The sequence below is a fragment of the Pantherophis guttatus genome, chromosome 9 (genome assembly GCF_059756535.1).
Source record: "Pantherophis guttatus breed Tessera chromosome 9, ASM5975653v1, whole genome shotgun sequence".
NCBI lineage: Eukaryota > Metazoa > Chordata > Lepidosauria > Squamata > Colubridae > Pantherophis > Pantherophis guttatus.
In genome coordinates, this window is record NC_142071.1 from 19,142,645 (window position 1) to 19,160,180 (window position 17,536).

The following is a 17,536-nucleotide window of genomic DNA, read 5'->3' on the forward strand; positions in this document are numbered from 1 at the left end:
GCCTCCCTGCCCAGGCTCCTTAGGGCCCCAACAGGAAGCAGTTGCTGGAGCTGAGCGGCCACCACGAGAAAGAGTTGGCAAAACAGCTGGCTCAGTTCAAATTGGATCTGATCGAGAAGGAGGCTCAGTAGAAGCACCTCACTGAGGACTACGAGCATAGGCTTTCCAAGCAGAGGGAAGACTTGTGGGAGTGCAAGGCCAGGTACCGGCACCTAGAGGCTCAGTGGGCTGAGATGGTCAGCCAGTTCCAGGCCATGATGCAGTCCCACTGGAACGAGACCCTCCAGCTCTTCACCACCAGTGGCACTTCCCTCCAGCCTTCGTCCAAAGCCCTGCACCAGGAGGCTGAAGCAGACCCCAAGTCGGAATTTCTGCCCTCCTCCGACCCACGCAAAAAGACCCCGAAGGGGGAGACTCTCTGCAGCAACACAAATGTTCATTGCATGTATCCAGCCCAGGTGCTGTCGTTTGAGGACCCTTGATTTAGTGCCATATAAAAAATGCAAATAATTTTTCTGTGGACCATCAAAATGTTCTCGCGGACCACCAGTGGTCCACGGACCACCAGTTGGTGACCGCTGCACTAATGTATTCCAGAGGTTGAAGCAAGTGTAGGAAATTCAGAGTAACTCATCTTTGGGGGACAAAAAAACTAGGAAGGGTTTTTCCAGATGATTATTATAACCTATAATAATGCAGCTCTCCTGCAATCCATACAGGGTCTCTCTCTAAATCCAAGGTAACTCAAAGGGTTGAGAGTTGTTTAAAAAGCCTCAGGTGGGACAGGACAGGCCAGGTGAGGTGAGGAAAGGTGCCCACAGATACTCTGTCTCTCCTGCTCTTCCTCCTTTCTAAGCCCCAATAATACCCCAATCTTCTTCTTCTTTTTTTTTGATTTATATGCCGCCCTTCTCCGGAGACTCAGGGCGGCTTACAATGCGTTAAGCAATAGCCTTCAAACTTTTGTATATTTATACAAAGTCAGCTTATTGCCCCCACAATCCGGGTCCTCAATTTACCTACCTTAGGAAGGATGGAAGGCTGAGTCAACCTTGAGCCTGGCGGGATTCGAACTTACTAATTGCAGACAGCTGGAGTTAAATGACAATGCATTAGTCTGCTGAGCTATCCAGGCTCTCTGTCTGCCAATTCTTGCTTCTCAACATTGGCCGGTTACAGGCATGACTGAAACACCTGTTAAGCCTTTTGGGGGATGGGGTGTGTCCATTTTTAACCCCTTCGAGGCTACCCTCAAGTTCCAAAGCTTGCAAAGGAATGCAAAGTCCCGGCTGCCTTAACAAAAGGAAAACCTCAACCGGCTTTTTCCTCCCACAAAGCAGCCGCCCCGGCTCTAACCTCGGGTGGGCCGCTTGCAACTGTTGCACCCCCACGGCGCAGCCATGCCCGCCCCCCCCCCCCCAACGCCGTTCCCGGGAGGGCGACCTTCGCGTGCAAGGCAAGCTCCGCGCTGAAGAAGCCCGAAGGAGCCGACGAGGCCGTTTGGCCAACCCAGCCCAGGGGCAGCATCGGGGGGAAGCCTCGCTAAGCGAGCCTCGCTTTCTTCGGCTTGGCGAGCCGCGCGCCTCTTCGAGACAACCGCTAAGCCGCCGCCTCCTTCGTCCCGGCCCTCGCCCGCAAGCAGCAACTCCCGGCCGGCGAGCCGATGTGATCCGAGCGCGGCCGCCCCCCTCGCCTGCCCACCGCAGCTGAGCCGGGGGCTGCTCCCTCTGTGCGCAAGCGTGGCCAAGGCAGGGGCGGACCGTTTCCGACGCCCCAGCCGCGCTCTGCCTTCCTCCTCCTCGCTCTTCCTCCGGCGCTCGCCTCAAGCAGCCGCGGCAGCCGATTGCGCCGCGCTCCTCCCAGGCTCCTCTGCTGAGTTGGCGCCGCTGCAGAGCGAAGCTCGCCGGGGCGCCCGAGCTGCAAGCTCCGGACGGAGGACCACCACCTCCCCTCCGCTCGCCTCCCGCCGCCTTCGCCTCGCCGGCCCCGCTTGGACTACAACCAAGCCGCTGCTCGCCGGCCACCCTCCGCTTCCTCCCGAGCCGCGGGGGATGGCTGGCCGGTGGCGAAGGGTAAGTTGGCTGCGCTGGCGCTGCGCGGGGCTGCCAGGGACGCGCCGGCATTGGGGCGAGGGGCTCCCGGCCGGCTCCTCCTGGAAGGCTGGCGGTGGGAGCATCCTCTTCCCCTTGCCCGTCCCGCCCATCCTTCAGGCGGTCGCCTTCGGCTCAGCCGCTCCCGGCGGCTTCCCCAGTTGGGGCGGGTGATGCCTCCTTAGGCGAGGGTTGCGTTTCTTGCCTTGGCCTGATGCTGAAGGAGGATTCGGAGGATTCGCTCCATCCGGGCTGGAAACGATCCCGGCTTGCTTGGGATCTCCCAGCCGCGACAAAGCGCTGGGCTCCTTTTTTTCCCGGGCTCCCGCAGCCTGGCTTCCCAGGGCGCATCTGCACCCGGCGGCGGCAGTTCGTTGCGTCTCCAAATGTGTTCCAACTTGTAGCTGGGCTCTGCCTCCCTTTTGTTCCTTTCTTTGTGTCTGTGGGGCTGTTGGGAAGCCACGGGAGGAATAGATCTGGGCAGAGGAGCTGGGATGGGCGCTTGGGATGCCCTCCCGAGGGGCAAATGGCTGGCTAGTTGGTGTTTGACTGTGGGCAAGGGCTTGGCCGGACTTTCTGCAGGCGCAGACCAAACAAAGCTGGCTTGGCATTGCTTTGACCCAACAGAAGCTTGCTTGAGCATCATCACTTCTGTTCTTGCTTCTTGTTGGACTCCATTAGGAAACCCCAAAGCCTGTTTTAGGATGAGTTATTTATCAAGTTAAGTCTACTTCTCTTTTCTCACATCTGGAGGCCTTGAGCCATCTGGATGCAAAGCTCGTCCTCATCCCCTTGATTTTCCCTCCTTCCCTGACAGACCTTCAAACAATCCACCAAGAAGAACCACAAGTCTCTGGAGCTTTACTGAATGCAGGTGACATGGCCTCAAATGCTGGAGAAGAAACAGAGACCTTCTGTATGAGAAGCACGTGCTCGACTGCTGAGTGCCTTGCCTCAAGCAATAACTTTTTCAGATTGTTGTGAAGTTTGACTTGTCACATTGTGACAACTTGGGGAGAAGGCACAAAAAAGGGCCGTCTCCTATCAGAGCAGCATCAGCAACAGGTCAATGTTCAAATTACTAAAAGCTATTTTGGCCTTTGCACATAATTCAGAGAAGGATGTTTCTCTTGGTCTGTAGAAAACATGTTTGGATGGACATTATATGGCCCTTGGATATTGCTACTATGCCTATCAGCCTGGCTACTAGGAAAAGGAGTTGTAATTTAGGAACATCTGGACATGATGACTTCCTTCATTTTTATCCAGTGGCTTCTTGCTGATGATGCTTAGTCTTAGAATGCATCCTACTAAGTTTTAAAAGTATTTTTGTGTTGAGTAATTTAAATGAATCAGACCAAGTTTAATACTCTGATGGGAACTGGATAATCTGCATGTTTTTTTAAAAAAAATGCTACGGTCTGTGAAAGTCTGGAGTTAAGTTCACATTATAGCAGGTTTTATGATGTTGGGAAGTGATTCAATGGTTCAGGTTGAATTTTTTTTACATGAATCTCTACAGTTGGTTGTGTTGTATTTTAATTCAGGACTAAGGCCTGAAGGATTTTAAAAAACATGGGTGTATGTGGGAGTCTGAGAAAGAACAGTAGACTCACTTTCCTGAGTCTTTGGAATAATTTGTAAAACTTCAGTTTCTGACTGTTTTAAGAACCCTCCTCTTCCCGAGACGAATGGGTTCAAGAGTGAACAGTGTGCTGCTCGTGTAACTAACATTTCTAGAGGTTAACCCTCTGCACCCCTTCTGGATGAGAACTGAAGTGGCTGCTGGTACCTGCCGATTACTTAACTCTGGCTTAAAATATTGCACTTGTCTATAAGGCTGTCCTTGATGGGACATATGGAACTTGTAACTGGTTTAGAAAGTGGCAACTAGGCTTGTGTTGAGGGTATTGAGTTGGAGTTATAGGCATATATAATTGCTGTTTGAGATTTCAGTGGCCTTCTTTGGCAAGTTTAAGATGCACATATAAATTTCTCTGTGGCTCATATGCCTCCTACTCAAAGGAAAGGCTAGCCCCATATGTGATCACCTTGCAACCACCATCATGGTTGGTCATCTAACCATCATCTAACCACTGCAGCACCATCCAGAGCCATGGTGGTGCAGAGGTTTGAATGCAGTATTGCAGGATGACTCTGCCCACTATCAGCAGTTCAATTCTCTCCAGCTGAAGGTTGACTCAGTCTTCCATCCTTCTGAGCTTGGTAAAATGAGGACTCAGATTGTTGGAAGCGATATGCTGAATCTGTAAACGTCGTAGAGAGGGCTGTAAAGCACTGTGAAGTGGTATATAAGTCTAAGTGCTGTTGCTATTATCTGCAGCAAACTTTCTTTGAAGACCTTCCTGGAAAAATGATTGTGGACAATTTCTTAGAATAGGGCCTTTTCAGTGACAGCACCAACACTTTAAGATTCCTTTTCTTTGGTGGTTTCTTTGTCAAGCTTTAAGAAAATTCTCAAAACTTATTTTTATTCATTTGCTTTCCCATCATAGTAGTCATGTCTATTTGCTCTCTGTTTTTGATTGCTGGCATTTGAGATTTGTCTGCTTTTTTAATTGCATTTCTGGTTGTACGTCTTTGTTGCTTTTCTGTTGATTTTTTTTTTTTTTTTTTGCTGTAATGTTTTCTTCGTTTATGGTTTTGAAAGCTTTATGATTGGTTTAGTTTAGTCTGGATGGGTTTTATTTAGCTTTGATGTTCATTATTGTTCTGTTGTTAACCCCTGGGAGCTGGCCTGGTAATTGAGAACATAAGTATATAAATGAATGGGAAACATATATACACATGCACACATAAATACACATACAGTACATATCCTGCTTTTAGTGTATGAGAATGTTAGAAAGGGGTCACAGATAAATTCAAATTTTAATTTCCCGTTAACAGGATACTGCCTTTTTAAGTTTTATAAGCCCAACTTCACTGTCCAATAAATCAGAAATATATTTTGTTTATTTTAGGCTTCTTTAATGTGCTAAATAAACCTGGACAATTGAAATCTGGGTCATTTGTATTTTATGCAGAATGGCATCATTTCGGCTTCACAATTTCTGCTCATGCATGAAAGCTGAAACATTTTAGCTCTTGTCAGAACAAAATTGTCTTATTTATGTATTTATTGCTTTTATGGCTTACCTTTTCCCTAAGAGGTAGAGGTGATGCTGATAGTTCTTCACTTTATCCTTGCAGTGATACAGTGAATAACTTTGGCCCAAATTCCAACCACAATACCACAACGGCATTATCTGTTTTGCTTCTCGGCTTGTGTTGTACCAAAAGAAAGCAGCTAAGAAAGAAGGAACACATTATTTTTCTTCTGTTGTCTTGACTTTACAGCTTAGGGTTCTCCACAGGAAGTTCAGCTATAGATGTAGATTAGTCCGTTGAACCCCTCCTATGGTTTTAACAGCCACAGAATTTTGGTGGAGATAAGTAAAAGATTTCTTTGTTGGCTGGATTCAGAAAACACTTTAGACTTGGCTTTTGACTCAGTTTGTTGAGCTAATCCTTCCAGTGGGTACTCAGCCAATTCAGTTAATTCAATTTCCTCAAGTACAGGTAGTCCTCAATTTACAACCACATTTTTTTTTTAAAAAAAGTTTTTTTATTAATAATTCAAATTTAAAAAACAATGGACATGGTTTGATACTTCTGATTTCTAACATTTCCGTCTAATTCAAATTAATAAATAATATATTCCTTAATCTATATACAAATTTACATATATCTTACTTTATTACATGTCAACCATACTACATAATTCCTCCTAAACAACTATATCCATATCCAATAAACCTATATCTCACTCACAAGTTCAGCATACATTGACATATATATTTCTAGACATTCACTACACCTTGGCATTCTTCCTCTTGTCTAACCATTCATAAAATTTAGTCCAGATTTCATAATATGTTGATTCACTTTTATTTTTGAGATCCAAAGTGAGTCTGTCCATTTCTGCACAATTGAAGATTTTACATAACACTTCTTCCTCTGAAGGTCTTTCTTTGCTCTTCCATTTCTGAGCAAATGCTATTCTTGCAGCTGTTAATATATCTAATATTAGGTAGGTTACATTTTTATTATATTTACCGTCTGTCATTCCCAATAAGAAAAAATCTGCTTTGACTTCTATTTTAATCGTTAAAATCTCTTCTAGCCGGCTCTTTATTTGATACCAAAAACTTTTTGCTTTCGAGCACTCCCACCACATATGGTAATAGGACCCTGGGACCACCTCACATTTCCAACATCTTGAAGAATATTTTTTGCTCATTTTTGCCAATCTTGTGGGTGGGAAGTGCCACCTGTAAAACATTTTATATAGGTTTTCTTTATATGAGGAACTTACGACCACAATTGAACCCAAAATTTATGCTGCTAAGTGAGACATTTGTTAAGTGAGTTTTGCCCCATTTTACGACCTTTCTTGTTGTTGTTAAGTGAATCAGTACAGTTGTTAAGTTAGTGACACGGTTGTGAAGTGAATCTGGCTTCCCCATTGCCTTTGCTTGTCAGAAAGTTGTAAAAGGGGATCACATGACCCCGGGACACTGCAACCGTCATAAATATGAGTCAGTTGCCAAGTGTCTGAATTGTGATCACATGACCATGGGGATGCTGCAATAGTCATAATTGTGAAAAACAGCCGTAACTCACCTTTTTCAGTGCCATTGTAACTTTGAGCAGTCACTAAATGAACTGTTGTAAGTCGAGGACTACCTGTACTTAAGAAAACTGTAGATTAGCTTGTGGGCCTCCTCTGCAGAAATCATTTACATCAAGGAGACTACATCTATGCCAAGGCTATGTCAGATGGCTAGATATTCTGGATGGTGGAGCTCCATCTTCTGCTGTGTTTTCATGCACATAGGGCAGGGGTCTGCAACTTTAAACACTCAAAGAGCCATTTGGACCTGTTTCCCACAGAAAAGAAAACACCGGGAGCCCCAAAATCTGGGTGGGCATGGCCAACTCGAAGTCATTCACTTCTACCAGTCACATGATCCCCCTAGCCATGCCTACCCAGCCGGTCATTAGGGCAGAGAACTGGTTGTTAAAAAACACCGGGAACCGGGAACCTGTTGACATCTCTCCCTCCCTCCCTCCCCCCCTCTCCCTCTCTCCCCACCTCTCTCTCTGTATCTCTCTGTCTCTGCCCCGGCCACTTCTCCATCACCTGCCATCACCCTTATCTTCTCAGGCTAGGCGAGGAGTGACTGGGAGGGGAGGGCGAGGGGCAGGACCAGTCAATAGTGGGATCACTCGACAGGGAGCCACTGCAGAGGGCTCAAAGAGCTGCATGCGGCTCCGGAGCCGCAGGTTGCTGACACCTGACATAGGACATTTGTTTAAAGTTGAAGAAAACTGCCTCCATGGACTCACAATTTGCATGCAAGACAGAGAGGAGGAGAAATCTCAGGCTATTTTTGGGCTAAAATATACAAAACTTGCTTGGTTAAGTTTTGGTTCTCTTTGTTGTGTGAATTGTGGTTTATTCAAACCATAGTTAAGGAAACAATGAGGACTTAATGGTTTGTGTTAACCCACAGTTGGTTAATGTTGAAGAACTAGGCAGAAATAGTTATACTCGCATCTCTTGGGTGGAAATCCATAAAGTACCAGTGAACTAATGTTTAAAAGAAGATGAAAAAAGAAAAGATGAGTGACTTAATTCAAGGAATCTCATGATACATTTAGAGGACAGCTTGAATCAAATAGCTCTTTAGATATGTCTATACTTGCCCCGTGACAAAAATATAAGTAGACATCCCTGAGTAAGTGGCTCTAATGAGGTCTATTTGGCTTCATCTCATATCCCAAGCATAGTGTTTTCTAATAAATTTTTTATTTATTTATTTATTATTGAATTTCTATACCGCCCTACTCCCGAAGGACTCAGGGCGGTGCACAGCCATGAAATAAAACACATAGATATACAAAATTTAAAATCGAATAAAATGAATTAAATAAATTTGGCTGAATTAATACCCATAATTTAAAATACCCATATTTTAAAATCCATTAAAAATTTAGAATTTACACTTAAAAGGGAGAAGCGTCTTCAACTCGCGGCGGAAGGTGCGCAGATCCGGAATCCTCCGTATCTCTGGGGGGAGCTCATTCCAGATCGTCGGTGCCCCCACAGAGAAGGTATATAAATGTAGCTGCCACTCAAAAATAAACAATAAGTGTGACAATGACGTTTGTGTGAATGAGATCTTCATATTCCAGGAAGATTCAGCAAGGCATGATAACTAAAATGTCTGTGCTTTTGAATTCATATAATTATCTAGGCAATGCCTCTCTACATGGATGAAATATTCCAAGGGATTTTGATCTGAAATAATCAACACAACTCTAGGGATGATTATAGTTAACAACTGGCTAGGTCAATGAATCTTTATGTGGAAGACAAAGTACACATAATTTAAACAAATTCATTTATGTAGAGCAAACAAAGCCAGCCTTTCATTGCATAGAAGGAAAGGGAGTTCAAATGAAATGTTTTTTTTTCAGTGTATTTCATTATCTGCTTCTTGCTCTACTCCAACCTACTTGCAACAGATAAATGTTAACTTTTCAAGGCTACCTATGAACCAAGAAACATTTCTAATAAAGTGCATTGATGAACTAATTTCTCAACATGGGACAGTCTTACTGTTAGAGCAACACAGCCAGTATAAAAATCAGAATTAACTAAAAAGCTAGAAAAACGGAGCAGTGATAAAAAGTCATACGATATGTTCTGCTTGGTGCACTCCGAGAGGCCTGGCTGAAATAGAAACTCAAAGGGTGTAGCTTTTTCTGGAGAAGTGAGAAGTTTTATAAACAGGCTGTGTCATCATTCTTCCCAAGAAAAGGAAAGTGCTGGACAGAAAGAGGAAGATTAAAATTCTTCAAAAACAGCTGGTGGTGAAATCTTTAACATAGATATGTAGAAAAATATATTTAATTTTGGATGTGCCTTGCAGCTCATTCTGTCAAGCCTATGGTAATGTGCTTTCTGCTTCAAAAGGGTGAGACGTTGTACCCTGAATTTTCAACATTTTGGATCCGAGGAGGTTTTGGGGCCACAAAGAGGGAAGCTTAGAGCAGGGGTCTCCAACCTTGACAACTTTAAGCCTGGCGGACTTCAACTCCCAGAATAGCTGGCTGAAGAATTCTGGAAGTGTTTTGTTTTGTTTTTTTAAAATTTGATTTATATGCCGCCCTTCTCTGGAGACTCAGGGCAGCTTACAATGTGTTAAGCAATAGCCTTCATACTTTTGTATATTTATACAAAGTCATCTTATTGCCCCCATAATCTGGGTCCTCAGTTGAAGTTCTCCAGGCTTAAAGTTGCCAAGGTTGGAGCCCGTCAGTCCTTCTTTTAAGATTATTCTGCATTAGAGGGGCTAGAAGGAGCAGAGCAGGGATAGGGAAGTATGTCCAGATGTTGATAGACAGCAGATCACTACATTCCTGATAGTCATTTTGGGTGGGGCTGCTGGGAATTGTGGTTGAAGAACAACTGGAACACCTCCTAGTAGTTCCCAACCCCTGGATCCTAAAATATCAGTACTTGTCCAGCCTTCTCCCATGGACACCTGCTGAGGTGGAGGATCAAAATGGGCTAGTTAGGATCAGGAAGATGCTGTTAAATATTTCAATTGTATTTGCAAAGACTTAGAGAAAGTCCATGCAAGAGTTCACAGTGAAGACAGAGATCTTCCAAAATGGTAGGGGGAACTCATGTCCCTGCCAAGAAGGACATTTTAAGGTCCCTCACCAACGATTGCATGGACCTCTTTTGGAAAAGGAGACCCAAACCACTGGATATATTTTCAGAGTCCTCAGTTCTGACATGTTATACAAGATACAGAAGCTGATCCATGGAATTCAAGCCAGCCTGTCCACTATGCAAAACCAGAATGGCAGATTTCCTTACTTCTCTGTCCAACCATCCCTTTCTCTGCTATGGTTTGGAACGGACGCAGAATTGTCAAAAATACATATTCTTCCCATTACTTAATCTTATGGCAAAGTGAGGCAATCCAGTATTCATTGTCTTACTTGTATTAAAGAAGTATTTTCATCGGATGGTATAAATTAGGAACCTTGAAAACTGCCATGCTGGTTTCACATATTGAGTCCTTGTGTAATTTCTTTGATTTTAGCACCTAATGTGTTTGGTAACTGAAGAGAATATTTGTAGCTCAGGATAGATTAAGAGTAGAATATTCTTTATTGACCAAGTGTGATTGGACAAACAAGGGCTTTTGTGTGCATGGGCTTTTAATGTTTTTAAAATATTTTTTTATAATATTTTTAAATAATTTTCCTAGGTTCTTTGTTGTATTATTTTTTTGCTGTAAGCTGTCCAGAGTTCCTTGGGAGTTGGGCGGCATAGAAATTTGATAAATTAAATTAAATTAAGTTAAGGAATTTGTCTCCAGTGCGTAAGGTCTCAGCGTACATATAAACAACAAAGTTTGTTGTTTGTTGAACTGTGGGGTCTTTGGTGCTCTCATTGTTTTCTTACAGCCATTTCTTTAGCAAACTAGTTGTATCATGAGTGCTCCTGATCAGTGCACTGATGATGTTGCTTAATTTGGTAATGAAACATCTGCAATTAAACCACCAAGCTCAGAGAGCACCAAGGACCCCAAAATATGTTTTAGTTGCCTGCATGTATCTAATATCATGTGAACTCAATCCTTTTGTCCATCAAAGATGTGGACATTGGGATGATTGACAGCAAGTCTTCAAGGCAGGAGATTGCCAATTTTATTTGAAGGCACCGAGACTCCGCGTGGAAAACAAGCAGTCATCCTTAAGCTACAAAAACATGGCTTGTCTTTTGGTTGGCGGGCATGTGAAGCCAGCTATAAATTTTCAACGGGAAGTGGTTAGAAAGAGAAAAAGCAAAGCGGAGAAATTATGGGATGACTGATTCTGTGCCTTTGAGAGTTTTACATTAATCAAACATAATGAAATGCAGAAGGTAGAAAGCAGAAACTGGTTTCTTTCAAGCATAGTTTCGTTGGTGGTAACGGCAGGATTTATTGCCTATTATGGCTTTGCAAAGCGGGCAGCTTGTTACCCAAAGGATTTACCATCAGATATTTGCAATGCTTCCCCCCCCCCCATCTGAGAGGTTTGCTCTTAATCATGGCTTTGGGGGTATTCTGTATTTCTGAGCATGGACTTGATCAGGGCGGGCAACTATGGTAACTTTACAACCTGTGGACTTCAACAACAAGAATTGATTGATTGATTGATTGATTGATTGGTTCGATTTATATGTCGCCCTTCTCCGGAGACTTAGGGTGGCTTACAATGCGTTAAGCAATAGCCTTCATACTTTTATTACCCCCACAATCCGGGTCCTCATTTTACCTACCTCGAAAGGATGGAAGGCTGAGTCAACCTTGAGCCTGGTGAGATTTGAACTTGCAGTAATTGCAGGCAGTTGGCAACTAAGTGCTACTTTAACAGCACTTAGTCCACTGCGCCACCAGGCTCTTAGAATTCCTGAGCCGGTATTGGTTCTGGAAGTGGTCAGTTTCCGGGGGCAGTTGCAAGGAAGGCAATTGAAGGCACATTAAAAACGACCCCTCCTTCAAAGATTATTATGAAATGAGCTGTGTTTGGAGGTTGGGCGACCTACCAAACAGGTTGAAGCTGCGGCATTTCTTGCAAGAAATTGTGATTCTCGTTTTTTTCTGCCATTGGGTGGGCCACGGCTAGATTTTTCTTTAAGTTTGCACAATATTTTTGGTTTTTAAATCATCTGGACATGGTAATATTATGAGCAGAAGGCAAAGGACCAGCAAAATAATCTGCCATTGATGGAAAGGTCACACAGCCTTGTAATTAGTTGGTTTCTGTAGCTCTCCTCCCACTTTTGATTGTGCAAGAGGTTGCAAACAACTGAGCAACATCTTTGGGTATAATTTTTACAGAAAAACAAAGTTGAGTCGTTGGCTCCTGGCAGTGGTGAAATCCAAATTTTTTTATTACCGGTTCTGCAGGCGTGGCTTGGGCGTGGCGTGGCTTGGTGGGCGTGGCTTGGTGGGCATGGCAGGGGAAGAATACAGCAAAATCTCCATTCCCTCCCCACTCCTGGGGGAAGGATATTGCAAAATCCCCATTCCCGCCTCACTCTGGGGTCAGCCAGAGGTGGTATTTGCCGGTTCTCCGAACTGCTCAAAATTTCCGCTACCGGTTCTCCAGAACCTGTCAGAGCCTGCTGGATTTCACCCCTTGCTCCAAGTTCAAATCCAAATAAATAAATTACAATAATTTTTTAAAAAGTCAAATTGCACGTTAAAGCAAACCTATTTTCTGCATGAAAAACTCATTTTTTTCATGCAGAAAATGCAAATAAAATATATTCAGGTAGTCCTTGACTAACAACCAAATTGAGCCCAAAATTTCTATTGCTAAGTGAGACATTTGTTAAGTCAATGTTGCCCCAATTTATGACTTTTCTTCCCATAGTTGTTAAGTGAACCACACTGCCCTTGTTAAGTTAGAATCACAGTGGTTAAGTGAATCTGGCTTCCCTATTGACTTCGCTTGTCAGAAGGTTGCAAAAAGGTATCACTGCAACCGTCATAAATACGAGTCAGTTGCCAAGTGTCTGAATTTTGATCGCATGACCACGGGAATGCTGCAGCAGTCATAAGTGTGAAAAACGATCATAAGTCACTTTCTTCAGTGCTGTTTTAACTTTCAATGGTCATTAAATGAACTGTTGGAAGTTGACGACTGCCTGTATATGATTTGAGACATGAATAGAATAGAATAAGAGAGTTGGAAGGGACCTTGGAGGTCTTCTAGTCCAACCCCCTGCTTCGGCAGGAAACCCTACACCACTTCAGACAAATGGTTGTCCAACATCTTCTTAAAAACTTCCAGTGTTGGAGCACTCACAACTTCTGGAGGCAACTTCTGTTCCACTGATTAATTGTTCTAATTGATTAAATGTTTATAATCAGAAGTAGTTTTGCGGAGTTCATTCCACACCAGAAGGTTCTGGATTACAATCAGTGTTTACTTCCGCTGGCTTCCAAGCAGGCAAAAAAGTATAAAATCTTGAACTCAGGCAATGTCTGGAAATGTACTGAGAGAAGAGAATATTTGTAGCTCAGGGTTGAACTGTGAGCTCCTTCGTGCTTTCTGAGTTTGGTGGATTTTTGGGCTTAGTGGCTTGGTGGAGCACTGATTATGTTACCTAGTGTGATAATAAAATGTCTGCAAGAAAACCACTACCCCAGAGAGTATTAAGGAACTCAGATTGATAATACTATTTGAAACCTTTTCTGCCTCACACAAGCGCCAAAGCTTTTTATTTCATGTTCATGCCACCTACATTTTTTAGGAAGCTTAAAAGCTGTAGCAGGACTAAAAAAGACTTGGTGGAAACCAAAGTGGGACAGGTACATAAAACACTCACGAATAATAAGTTTGAAAGAAAATTAGCTGAGGAGAAACCAACTTGTCAAAATGGAGTGGCATTTAGTCTCAGAAAATTTAGGTTAACAACTACTCAGATATTTTTCTTTTTAAATGGGCAGTCGGATAGTAAACCAATGAAGATTTTTTTTCTGGCAGGGAACCCATTTTGTAGAGGAGACATGTAAGCCAATTTAATTTCTGGATTATAGAAAATGGCTTGGGAGAAGCAATTCACCTTGGACTGAATTTGGATCCTCTTTGTGTAAATTATTCTGCCGGCTTGTGTCGCTTCATTCAAAGAATATAGAGTAACACAGTTGGAAGGGACCTTGGAGGTCTTCTAGTCCAACCCCCTGTTCAGGCAGGAAACCATTTCAGACCAGTAGTTGTGCAGGGTCTTCTTAAAAGCCTCCAGCAATGGGACATCCACAACTTCTGAAGGCAAGGCATTCCACTGTTTAATTGTTCTCACTATTAGGAAATTTCTCTTTAGCTCTAGGTTGGTTCTCTCCTGACTAGTTCAGGAGACTAGTTCCATCCATTGTTTTGATGGAAAGTGGATTCTTATTAAAGGCACAGCTACATCCATATTCTTAAGACTGTTTTGCGGATATGTTTTCCTAAAGCTGATCACTCATAGGTAAAATGTTTATTTAGTTTAGATTTTAAAGTGTTTAGACCTTAGGAAAGTGCTTTAAGAAACAAAAAATTGGGTTCAGAAGAAATGGCTTCAATAGCCGAGTTCTTCAAATCCCAGGATATAAAGGCATGTCTAATGCTTGGTTAATGCACAATTTCTGAATCGGAAATTTATTTATTTATTGTTTATTGGTTCGATTTATATGCCGCCCTTCTCTGGAGACTCAGGGCGGCTTACAATGCGTTAAGCAATAGCCATCATACTTTTGTATATAGCAGTTTAGTAGGGCTTTCGTCCCCCCACAAGCAGTGTTCTTTTTTATTTTATTTTATACAAAGTCAGCTTATTGCCCCCACAAACCAGGTCCTCATTTTACCTACCTCGAAAGGATGGAAGGCTGAGTCAACCTTGAGCCTGGTGAGATTTGAACTTGCAGTAATTGCAGGCAGCTGGTGTTACTTAACAGCACTTTAGTCTGCTGCGCCACCAAGGCTCAGTGTCCAAGATGACACTTGGTCAAGTGTCCAAGATGACACTTCCTTTTGCTGAATACTATCTAGCATGTATTGATTATATTTATAAGCTTGATGTGTTACTGTCATTCACCTGCTCTTTGGAATTGTAGAGATTTCCATGCCAATTAAGTAGACTGCAACAGTTGAAATAAAAGCTGTATTAGTAATTTTAGCAACCAAAACATTTTACATTGCAAAAACATTGCAATAGGATTCATTCATGATGCACTTAAAAAAGTTTTCAGATATAAAATGCTTTGGACATCAGATCACAATACAAGAGATTGGGGTGATAAACCTTTTTGACACAGTGATCCATAACGTGGTTGCTATCCATTTCTGCTATTTGCCATTCTCCAGCTCTACGGGATATTCAATGCATGGCTTCAGTTGGTGACAAATTACAATGGCTGTGGACTTTGTTTCATTTCCCCCACGCCACCCTTTCCTCTATTTTATGGTCTGTTCCTGTAGACAAAGGTGGGCTTTTCAATTTCACTTACCCAAACTGTTTCCCACTTTCTAGCTTTAGTTACCCTCGGTATTTTTTCTAACACTTTCAGGTTATTGTAGTGTGTCAGAGACCATGCAACCTTTCTTAATAAGACAGCAACAGCTGCCAAATGGGGAACATGAAAGGCTAATGGCATTTATGAATTTGCAGCCAAATGGTTCCCCAGTGATGTGGAATATAGGTGACAGAGGAAATGGTTGCTTTAGTTTTAACTTAACTCCAGCTCTGATCTTAGCCTGTTTATTTCGGGATAGTGAATCATTAGCTTGACATAATTCTGATTTCTGTATTTTGAATTTCAGCTGTTATTTCTGATGGCTGTATAAACTAGGTCTGTACAGAGATTCAAATTCAAGGGCAAACATGATGCAGACCAGGGGTGAAATCTACTTACCTTTCCAACCGGTTTGGAAGTACACACACATGCACGAGTGGACCCTCTGCGCATGCGCAAACCCTTCTGGGCATGCGCAGAGGGTAAAAACAGGTTACTTCCTAGTTTTAACCGGGTGGGTGGGCCGAGCCTCGCACCACTATCGCTACCGGTTCTCCGAACCACCGGCCGCCATCGCTACAGGTTCGTTCGAACTGGTCCGAACCAGGAGCATTTCACCCCTGATGAAGACCAAGTGTACATACAGCCCATCTAGCATCGGTCAGGAAGGACTTTTAAAACAGCTGTTGTGTCTTTTCTTTGAATGCCTTCTACATCTGACCTGGATTTCTGGGGGAAAATAAAATATTTGGTTTCGGGTATTTCCAGAGAAGTCATATTCACACACATATTCCAAAATAGATTTTCCCCTTCATATCCATTCCTCTGCAAAACCCTAACAAAACATGTTTATCAAGTGCTAAGCAATTTACAAATACATTGCCTTTCACCTCCCAGCTTGGATAACTCAACAATTGTGCAATGTTTCTTTTGAGGTTCCACCAGCGTTTCGCAAACTGTTTAAGTAAAACAGAAAGCAACCAGTTTTCAGCGAGATGCTGCCAAGAAAGCATTTAATCTCAGTTTTCCAGGGATGAACCCAATTGTCGTTTACAACAGGTTGAAAGAGATTTCTCCCAATTTAGCTCTTGTTTCTATTTATTCTCTGAAAAGCCTGCTAGACTGGTCATGGAGATCTTGGCAGTGACCAAAAATACAAGTAATTCCTAGAAGAACTTCATTTCGACCACATAAAAACAAAGTTGCATATGAAACTCTACTGGCTTGCAAAATCTTGGCTGTTCTGGAAAGTGTTTGGAACGTCAGTGCTGCAGAGAAGCCAGTGCCAGGACTATTATATGAATTATACCTTTTACCGTAATTATGTATTGAATTTCTGCTAGTGTGTGCTACTGTTGTTCCTGCATTGTTTGCAGCTGTTACTTTTGAACATCCCATAGAGCCGTGATGGCCAACCTATGGCACCCGTGCCACAGGTGGCACGAAGAGCCCTCCCTATGGGCATGCTAGCCGTTGCCCCAGCCCAGCTCCACCGCGCATGCACACATGCCTCCCGATGGATAGCTGGTCTTCGGGTCTCTGCCGCGGATGCGCAGGGGTCGGGCGCATGCAGGGGATGCGCACGTGCATGTGTGAGGGAGGGGCGCATGCGTGTGGGGGGGTGCAGGTTGGTGCAGGAGGCTTCCCAGGCCCAAAATTGGGTGCGGGGGGGGGCTCTCACGCGGCGCCCTCGTGCCCTGTTTTGGCTTCCAGGTTGGTGCAGGAGGCTTTCCAGGCCCAAAACGGAGCGTATGCGTCCAATCACACTGTTGTTCAGTGAATCAGATGGTCACTAAATAAATCCAGCTTCGCCCCATTGACTTTGCTTGTTGGAAGCCAACTGGCATGATTGCAAATGTTTATCACATGACCTTGGGATGCTGCAACCATCCTAAATACATGCCAGTTGCCTAGTGCCTGAGTTTTGATCATGTGACCGACCACGGGGAGTGCTGTAACAGTCATAAGTTTGAGAACTAGTTGTAAATCACTTTTTTAGTGCCCTTCTAACTTTGAATGGTGGCTAAACAAATCATTGTAAGTTGAGGACGAGCTGCATTGCAGTATGGAGTCCTCTATTCTCTCTTCCAGAATATTCCTTGCCATCTCCAGTTGCTTAAATTTCTTTTGGATAGTATTCTGGCGTTCTCTCTCAAGATTTTATCCATCTGTATATTTAAGGTATGTGTGTATATACATTCCCACATACCAGTGGTGGGTTTCAATTTTTTTTACTACCGGTTCTGTGGGTGTGGCTTGGTGGGCGTGACATGGCTTGGTGGGCGTGGCTTGGTGGGCGTGGCTGGGGAA

At 43.5% G+C, this 17,536-nt stretch overlaps 1 protein-coding gene across 8 annotated transcripts in view; it reads left to right on the plus strand.

Annotated features, from left to right (window-relative positions):
* Window positions 1–1,269: 1,269 nt before the first annotated feature.
* Window positions 1,270–17,536, plus strand: part of ST3GAL4 (ST3 beta-galactoside alpha-2,3-sialyltransferase 4) — a 174,770-nt gene continuing 158,503 nt past the window's right edge. For 4 of the 8 annotated variants that reach the window (XM_034421936.3, XM_087876025.1, XM_087876026.1 and 1 more), the window contains exon 1: window positions 1,655–2,072. The gene's annotated coding sequence lies outside the window, so the exon portion shown is untranslated. Of the gene's footprint in view, window positions 2,073–17,536 lie in introns of all 8 variants that reach the window. The other 4 variants (XM_087876027.1, XM_087876023.1, XM_060693555.2 and 1 more) reach the window with 4 other exon arrangements.